Consider the following 9,305-nt stretch of genomic DNA (forward strand, 5'->3'; position numbering starts at 1 on the left):
GGAAGAAGTGTCAACAGATGGAGCTCAATGTTTTAATGATATTCAGGCTTTACTTAAATCAATAACAGAGCAGCATGTCATCCCGAAACAACACCGAAGATGTGTCCCTTGAAAAACTGTCTGACTGGAACTCTCTAATAACTAAAGTTCCTTGGGTGAATAATGTAAACTCAATATACCAGTATGTTTTAGCGCTTTCATTTTACTGACAGATATAAGTAAGAATTTTACACTACTTTATATTACAGTACAAGAAGACTAAGAAGATAGAGAAAAAGAAGAAGCTTCTTGACTACTTTGTCGGCACGGACTCCAAAGGTGGAGGCGCACAATTTTTCAGGATTTATGCAGATCCCAAATACAGATCAGCAGATACCAGAAGGTAAGAAAATTTGCTTTTGCATAATATTGCAACACAAAACGGCAGATAATATGTCTTACCTTATACACACAATAATACTTGAATGTTGAAGCACATCAAGCAGTTCAGCTTCATAGCTTACCAAAGTCATACTAAAACATGTTGATAGATTTTTAAGCGCCTTGTGTAATGTTTTATATTTTCAATGGAACATATAGAATAGAATAGAAAGTACTTTATTGATCCCTGGGGGAAATTCAGCACCACAGTTCGCTCACAAAAGACAATAATAATAATAAATAATATATAACATATATACATAATATATGAATAGTATAAATATATTCTACATATATTCTACATTTAAGTGTAGTCAAGGAACATATACATTATACAGTCTGATGGCTGTCGGTATAAAAGACCTCCTGTGTCGTTCCGTGTTGCATTTAGGGAGTCTGAGCCTTCCACTGAACGGGCTCATTCTCTCTGCAAGGTCCGAGTGTAGTGGGTGGGGTGTGTTGTCCATAATGGCTAGGAGCTTTGCTAGACTTCTCCTCTCTGACACCACCGCCAGAGAGTCCAGCTCCACTCCCACCATGTTACTGGCCTTCTCTACCAACTACCATATAAAATGTTGGTGTTGTCTACTTGTCATGTTGCCATCATAGTAGTACACTTATCTCTTATGTTTGACTGCTATCCACTGCTCACACTTATCATTACACCACGTACGAAATAAACTACTGTAGCTTCGAGGTGGGTAAGTTCAACCAAGGTGATTCCTTACATTAGGCGCACCGGGTTATAAGGCACACTGTCAAGTTTTGAGAGAAAAAAGAGGATTTTAAGTGCGCCTTATAGTCCGGAAAATACGGTCCTTTTTAGCGGAGGTAATGGCGGGTTAATCCACATTGTGTTCATTTTAACAGCCCCTTTGTTCCGAGCATTTCAAATCAATCCCTTTCACAACACAGACAGCTAACTACTAGGGATGAAGGAAAGACAGTGGGCTCATGTGAGAGGGAGTAATAGTGAGTGAGATGTCGGGAACAGAGGGCCACAAGGCTCGTCGCCACGTCAGGACCGTCTCCTCCCGTATTGTGACCCGCATGGTGCCAAAAGGCACGCATTTTTACCCGGAAAAAACCCGCGCACCTTGCTTCTTCAAATCCCGTAAATGTTCCTGCGCCAAGGAACCAATGCTCACCGTGCAAAGCTGTGGTGCACGATGTGTTCAAATTGCTGCGACACACGAATAGCACTCCCTTATTTTCCAAAACCCTGTGAGCCATCGTTTGCCATCAACGTGAACCTAACAATCCAAATAGCGTTGTGGTTGCATACAAAGCAGACCAACGTGCACACAAAGTCCAAATAAACAGCCACAAAAGCAGGGGTGCCCAAAAGTAACAGCAACCGAGTACCGAGGGACCCCGTATCTATCCACCTGTGTTTCTTGTATGTGTCTTTTTATTATTATTATTTTCACTTGTTTGCAATTTATGAATGCACTCTCCAATGGCAGGTTGAATTTTAGTTAGCCCTTGGTATTTTCCAATAATTACAATACTTATGAATTACTTTTTATTTTAAGTCTCGTCTTCAAATGAGAAGCCAAATTCTCATACTGTGTGTTTGAAATTGAAAGTGCCTCATTAATCTAGATTTCAGTATTGATAATAATGATTTATTATTATTTTGACCATTATCGTGCAGCCCTACCCAGTTGTCATTGCAACCCAAGAATGACATCTTGCTTGTGATGCCCTTTATTATTTTGCTTAGTATTTCAATAAAAGTATGAATTGGCTGACCTTTTGGAAGCATCCCCCACCACATCCCCATTCTCTCATCTGCTTCAGAGACGGCCGTCCTTTCCGTGCTGCTATACTGCAGAATTCACATTAATATTAATGAAGGTACGCCGGCAATGTCAGGTTTTAACATGTATAAGTGTGAGATATAAAAAACTAATCAGGCAATGTTTTTTTTTCAGAAATCATAACAGTTATCAAGTGTTGAGCGAGCTATTATTTCCTTTTGTGTGGACACAATTCATGCCAGGCTCCACAAAAGACTGATGAATGTGGGAAATCATGGCAGAGAAACATTGTCTCATGCTTGTATCAAGTTCTGTCAGAATGGGAAAAAGTACTTGCATCCCGATCATCTGTGTGGTGTCATATCGCTGTGGAGTCAAGGGGTAGGCTAAAGGTTACAACTGTGAAACATGGCATTGATCCTAACACCTGACAACATGGCTTTCCCTTTTTCTCTTTGTCCTCATTTTATTTTGTAATAACTACATGGATCCTTTGTTGCTTTGTTTTTTTTCCCTTTATTCTGATGTTCTACTTAAAGAGGAACTGTACTTTTTTGGAATTTCAGCTGTCATTCACAACCCCTATGTAAGACAACAACACATGTTTTTTTAAATTTTCATGCATTCTAATTTAATATATATATCCATCCATCCATTTTCTACTGCTTATTCCCTTTTGGGGTTGCGGGGGGCGCTGGCGCCTATCTCAGCTACAATCTCAGCTATATATACATATATATATATATATATATATATATATATATATATATATATATATATATATATATATATATGTATGTGTATGTATTTATATATACCGTATTTCCTTGAATTGCCGCAGGGCATATAGTATGCGCCTGCCTTGAATTACTGTCGGGTCAAACTCGCTTCGCAAAATAATTAGCACATGCTTAGTATTACCCCCGGGTCAAAGTCGTGACGTCACCAGTGACACTTCCCCTGTCATCATTTTCAAAATGGAGGAGGCTGGTTTCAATAATTTTAAATCGCATAAAGAGAAGAAGATTAAGAGCTGTTCAGTAGGATTTAAGGTCCAAGCTATGCTAAAAAGAACAGTCAGCAGCTTTGTTTTATTAAAAGGGAACATTATTACCAGACCTATTTAAGCGTTAATATATATCTTGATGTTGCAGAAAAAAGACCATATATTTTTTTAACCGATTTCCGAACTCTAAATGGGTGAATTTTGGCGATTTAAACGCCTTTCTGTTTATCGCTCTTTGAGCGATGACGTCAAAACGGGACGTCACCTAGGTAGTCAACGCCATTTTCTCCACCACATTACATGCAGCAAGTCAAATCAGCTCTGTTATTGTCCGTTTTTTCGACTGTTTTCCATACATCATGCCTCGTCGGTGTGTTGTTGGAGGGTGTAACAACATGATCAGGGACGGATTCAAGTGGATTTACGTAGAATGTGCATCGATTAGCACGGCATGCTAATCAATGCTAACATGCTATTTAGGCTAGCTGTATGTACATATTCCTTCGTTATGCCTCATTTGTAGCTATATTTGCATCCAGCCTTTCCCTCCATTCACATTTAATGCCAAACAAACATTTGGCAATCGACGGATTTAAGTTGCTCCAGTGTCAAGAGATGCGAAAGTCCCTCGTTTGGTTTTTACCAGTGATGCTACGACAGAGATGGCACAGAGATAGCAAGAATGTCTGGATATCCTGCGACACTCAAAGCAGATTCATTCCCAACGATAAAGTCAACAAAATCACAAAGGTGAGTGTTGTTGATGTTATGTATGACTTATGTGCTAATCAGACATATTTGGTCGCGGCATGACTGCCAGCTAATCGATGCTAACATGCTATTTAGGCTAGCTCTATGTACATTTGAAACTATATTTATATCCAGCGTTTCCTTCCACCCACATTTAATGCGAAACAAACACTTACCAATCGATGGATTTAAGTTGCTCCAGTGTCAATGCGAAAGTCCTGATCGTTTGGTCTGCACATTTTACCGGTGATGCTAAGGAAGACATGCATGGCCGAATAGCATCAATAGCTATTCGCTCAATAGCTTCAGTTTCTTCTTCAATTTAGTTTTTGCTATCTGCCTCCATACTCCAAACATCCGTTTCAATACATGCGTAATCTGTTGAATCGCTTAAGCCGCTGAAATTCGAGTCTGAATCCGAGCTAATGTCGCTATATCTTGCTGTGGTAACCGCCACATTGTTTGTATTGGCATCGCTATGTGACGTCACAGGGAAATGGACAGTGGCTTAGCAGATAGCGAAAATCAAGCACTTTAAAACTTTTTTTTAAGGATATTCCGAGACGGGTAAAATTTTGAAAAAAACTTTGAAAAATTAAATAAGCCACTGGGAACTGATTTTTATTGGTTTTAACCCTTCTGAAATTGTGATAATGTTCCCCTTTAATATACCTGTGGAGCCGACGGTCCGACAGACAGGCAGGGTACGCTGGTTGTAGCCCTCCCCAAGATGGCGGCGAGCGAGCGGAGAGGTGGAGCAAAAGAGCGACCTGGACTGAGGTTTTATTGAAAAATAAACAAAGTCAAACTGCTCAAGCCATGTCCTTTCTTAGTGGTCCTGGGAACCCGCAAGACGACGGCTTGAGACCGTCACAATACCGTAGCTGCGTCTGTTAAATATGAGTCATTAAATGACTCCCGCCTCCTGGTGGTAGAAGGCACTAGTGATCCTTCTTGCGACTATTCAGCTGGTTCGGCTGCAGAAGAAGTGAAATGAGTGACGTGAATTGTGCTGGGACGGATATGACGCGGCGGGTGCACGACAGACCTTTGCTGGCTATGTAAACAACCGGGCTGAAATATGTTCTAGTCCTAAATGCCCAGAGTATTATTTATACAAAAACATTCATGCAGCGGTGGGACAAAGAGATCACCCACGGAGCAGAACGAGAGGGGGAGTTGTCCGAGGGTAATTCTGTCGTCGCCCGCACCCGAGCTAACTGATAGCAGCGGTCTCATAGAAGTTTTCTAAATTAGATTTTTAGTCATTGCAGGAGGTAATAAAGGAAGATCTCCATCGAGACAGAGAGACTTTAAAACTGAAGAAAGATAAGGAAGACTTCTATAAACAAGTTATCGATGCTTTTGATCAGAAGGAGCTGGCATGGATTTCATTTATAAGTAAAGGTAAGACCATTTTTCATTTATTTTTTATTTAGCCTTTATTTAACCAGGTAAAATCCCATTGATATCAAAGATCTATTTTCCAAGGGAGACCTGGCCAAGAGGGCATCAGCAAGGTTACATTAAAAACAGTAAACAAGACTAAACATCACATATACAACATTAAAACTTGCTCATATGACACATGTGCATACTGACAAGGTAGACTGCAATCCTTTCACAGAAGCTTTAAACTCATCTAATGGAACAAGGGTTTTAAGTTGAATATTCGATTGTAGGTTATTCCAAGCCATCAGTGCTGAAAATAATAACCATAACGTTTTTTTTTATCAAATGTGCTTTTCATGATGGTATCCTTACATCACACTCAAATTTTTACTGCATGCCTTTGGTAAGCAGGAGTTAAAAGAGGTTTTAAAATAATTAGCGCATGCTTACTTTTACCGCATGCCTTTGGTAAGCGCAGGAGTGAAAAGAGGTTTTAAATTAATTAGTGCCCTGGCGGCAATTCAAGGAAAAACGGTATATATAAAAATATGTAGGGAATAAGCGGTAGAAAATGTATTTAGTCAGCCACCGATTGTGCAAGTTCTCCCAATTAAAATGATGAGAGAGGTCTGTAATTTTCATCATAGGTACACTTCAACTGTGAGAGCCAAAATGTGAAAAAAAACTCCAGGAATTCACATTGTAGGAATTGTAAAAAATTTAGTTGTAAATTATGGTGGAAAATAAGTATTTGGTCAACCATTCAAAGCTCTCACTGATGGAAGGAGGTTTTGGCTCAAAATCTCACGATATATGGCCCCATTCATTCTTTCCTTAACACAGATCAATCATCCTGTCCCCTTAGATGAAAACAAGCCCAAAAGCATGATGTTTTCACCCCCATGCTTCACAGTAGGTATGGTGTTCTTGGGATGCAACTCAGTATTCTTCTTCCTCCAAACACGACGAGTTGAGTTTATACCAAAATGGATACATGGATGATGCAGCAGAGGATTGGGAGAATGTCATGTGGTCAGATGAAACCAAAATATAACTTTTTGGTATAAACTCAACTCGTCGTGTTTGGAGGAAGAAGAATACTGAGTTGCATCCCAAGAGCACCACACCTACTGTGAAGCATGAGGGTGGAAACATAATGCTTTGGGGCTGTTTTTCTTACATGTGTGTAAGAGGGTTCCATCAAAAATCAAAGAACAAAAAGGACATTAAAGACATTAAAGTAGCAGAGCTGATGCAACTAGACACTTCTAGATACAGCTATGAATAAAAAGTAAAAGAAACATGTACACTGTGGTGGCCTCTGCAGTGTTCCATGCCATCGTCTGCTGGGGTGGAAAGATCATGGCCAGAGACAGGAGCAGACCCAACAAAGCAACCAAGAGAGCAGACTCCACTCTCGGTTGCCAACCAACTCTCGGCCAGTGTCCAGTCCGCATGGATGAGCGAGGATACGTCCAAGGAGACAGAGGTGTCCGATACCTGCTCATTCAGCCAAGACACTGTGAAACTTGTCCATCCCGGCGCTCAGTGCCTCCTCCGCAGCTCTGTCTCTTCTTCTGCATCTCCATCCATGTACAAGGGATGTGTACTATGGCTTTGAGTTGTTGTTTTTTCCCTTGGCCTCAGTCTGGACCCCCTCTCCAGTGGCCCAGGCTTAGACCAATGTTTTTATTTTATTTTATTTTAATCCTTAATGTTTTTTCTCCCATTCCCCCCCACTTGTTTACCTGTATCTCACCTTTTTTGTAAGGGGCGCCGGAAGTTGGCAGACCCGTCAGCGATCCTGTTCTGTCTCCCTGTAATGTTTGTCTCAACTTTAATGGGATTGTGCTGAACATTTTAATTTCCCCTCGGGGATTAATAAAGTATGTTTGATTCTGATTCTGATTTGAGGCTGTTTTTTCTGCTAAGGGGACAGGACGACTGATCCGTGTTAAGGAAAGAATGAATGGGGCCATGTATCGTGAGATTTTGAGTCAAAACCTCTTTCCATCAGTGAGAGCTTTGAAGATGAAACGTGGCTGGGTCTTTCAGCATGACAATGATCCCAAACACACCGCCCAGCCAACGAAGGAGTGGCTCCGTAAGAAACATTTGAAAGTCCTGGACTGGCCTGGCCAGTCTCCAGACCTCAACCCCATAGAAAATCTGTGGAGGGAGTTGAAAGTCTGTGTTGCACGGCGTCAGCCCCAGAACATCAAAGGAATAGGCCAAAATAATAAAATACCAGTTACTGTGTGTGCAAACCTGGTAAAGACCTATAGTAATCGTTTGACCTTTGTTATTGCCAACAAAAGTTATATTATAAAGTATTGAGTTGAATTTTTGTTATTGACCAAATACTTATTTCCCACCATAATTTACAAATAAATTCTTTAAAATTCCTACAGTGTGAATTCCTGGATTTTTTTTTTTCACATTCTGTCTCTCACAGTTGAAGTGTACCTATGATGAAAATTACAGCCCTCTGTCATCATTTTAAGTGGGAGATCTTGCACAATCGGTGGCTGACTAAATACTTTTTGCCCCACTGTAACTAGTTTACGCCATGAATTGATTAATGTGGCCTCCGACTTAAACAACTTCTTCAGGTGTTACCATTTAGTGGTCAATTGTACAGAATGTGTACTGTACTGTGCAATCTACTAATAAAAGTTTCAATCAATCAATCAATCAATCAATGCAGCTATTGACATACTGAGCCACTGCGTCGCCTCGGAATTGGTAAAAGTTAATTCTACTTTATAAATCAGGCTTCGCTTGGATAGTATTGTCTTGAAGCGGCTTTCACCCTAGACGGGTTGAGCCGGATTCCGCTCTGCCATTGACAACATCCCGAACCATGTTTGCCCACGCAGGGCGGTCCTGTGCGAGGTACCAGGCGATTGCGAACCTATCTCTGCTGCATTGACGCAGGTCGACCACTTGCGGACTCTGGAGTTTGGAGAGGTCGTCCTCGTTGCCAAGGTCTTCAAATGTCCTCTTCTCGTCAGTGAGGCAGCGGGGGTGGGAGGAGTACATAGCGGATCATCTCATCTTTTAGCCGTCAAGACACATGACCAAACCATCTTAAAAGTTGTAGCAGCAACAGAAAAGGAAGAGGACATAGATTGAGGCGTTGATAGCATTAGATGGTAGGTACACGGTCAATGCGTCGTCACCGTAGGATGCGGCGAAAACAGTCATTGTCAAAGACCTATGGTCTTTGTTGATAAGCCACCCTCATTGGCCACGTTTCCCCGCCATATTTCGAACAATGGCGTGGTAGATTTTTCCTTTGGTCACCAAGGCAATCTCCCTCCAGTCTCACAGACCGCGCCAGAGACACCAGAATGGACGAAGGACACTACGTCCTCCAGGTTGACACCCTCAAGAGAGATCGGGTGCCCAGCATATAGTAGAAGGTTGTTGCCATAATTTGAGACGACTGTCAACATCTAACTTAGATGGCCAAAAAGACAATGGATTATTTTTATATGAGAATCCTGATTAATTCTTCATCTAAACCCAAAGATATGAAGATACCATCAGTTGACATCCCAGTAAGAGCAGACAGTTAGTGATTGTTTTATAAGGTCTTTAGTTTGTATATCTTGATTAGCACTCAGCACTAATGCCACTTGCTGGATCTGCTCATCACACAGTTTCTAAAACTTGTAGTTCACCCTCCTTATAATGAGGCTCAAAATTATTACTTCTGGATCTTCATTTGTTGGGTTGATTGGCAGTGCTGGGTTGGCCCGAGTGTGTGAATGTGAGTGTGAATGTTGTCTGTCTATCTGTGTTGGCCCTGCGATGAGGTGGAAACTTGTCCAGGCTGTACCCGCCTTCCGCCCGAATGCAGCTGAAATAGGCTCCAGCACGCCCCGCGACCCTGAAAGGGACACACGGTAGAAAATGGATGGATAGATGGATCTTCATTTGTCCCAAAGTAATCATCATGAAATCTGCCT

At 41.3% G+C, this 9,305-nt stretch overlaps 1 protein-coding gene and 1 long non-coding RNA gene across 3 annotated transcripts in view; both read left to right on the forward strand.

The window, feature by feature from the left end:
• Positions 1–379, forward strand: part of LOC133549401 (protein enabled homolog) — a 170,580-nt gene extending 170,201 nt beyond the window's left edge. For both annotated transcript variants that reach the window (XR_009806073.1, XR_009806076.1), the window contains one exon: positions 249–379. The gene's annotated coding sequence lies outside the window, so the exon portion shown is untranslated. The remainder of the gene's footprint in view (positions 1–248) is intronic.
• Positions 380–4,966: 4,587 nt separating this feature from the next.
• On the forward strand, positions 4,967–7,233 carry LOC133548741 (uncharacterized). The gene is made up of 2 exons (XR_009805931.1): positions 4,967–5,346; positions 6,659–7,233. It is a non-coding gene; the product is annotated as an uncharacterized LOC133548741 (long non-coding RNA).
• The last annotated feature ends 2,072 nt before the right edge of the window (positions 7,234–9,305 follow it).

The sequence above is a fragment of the Nerophis ophidion genome, linkage group LG03 (assembly GCF_033978795.1).
Source record: "Nerophis ophidion isolate RoL-2023_Sa linkage group LG03, RoL_Noph_v1.0, whole genome shotgun sequence".
Taxonomy (NCBI): domain Eukaryota; kingdom Metazoa; phylum Chordata; class Actinopteri; order Syngnathiformes; family Syngnathidae; genus Nerophis; species Nerophis ophidion.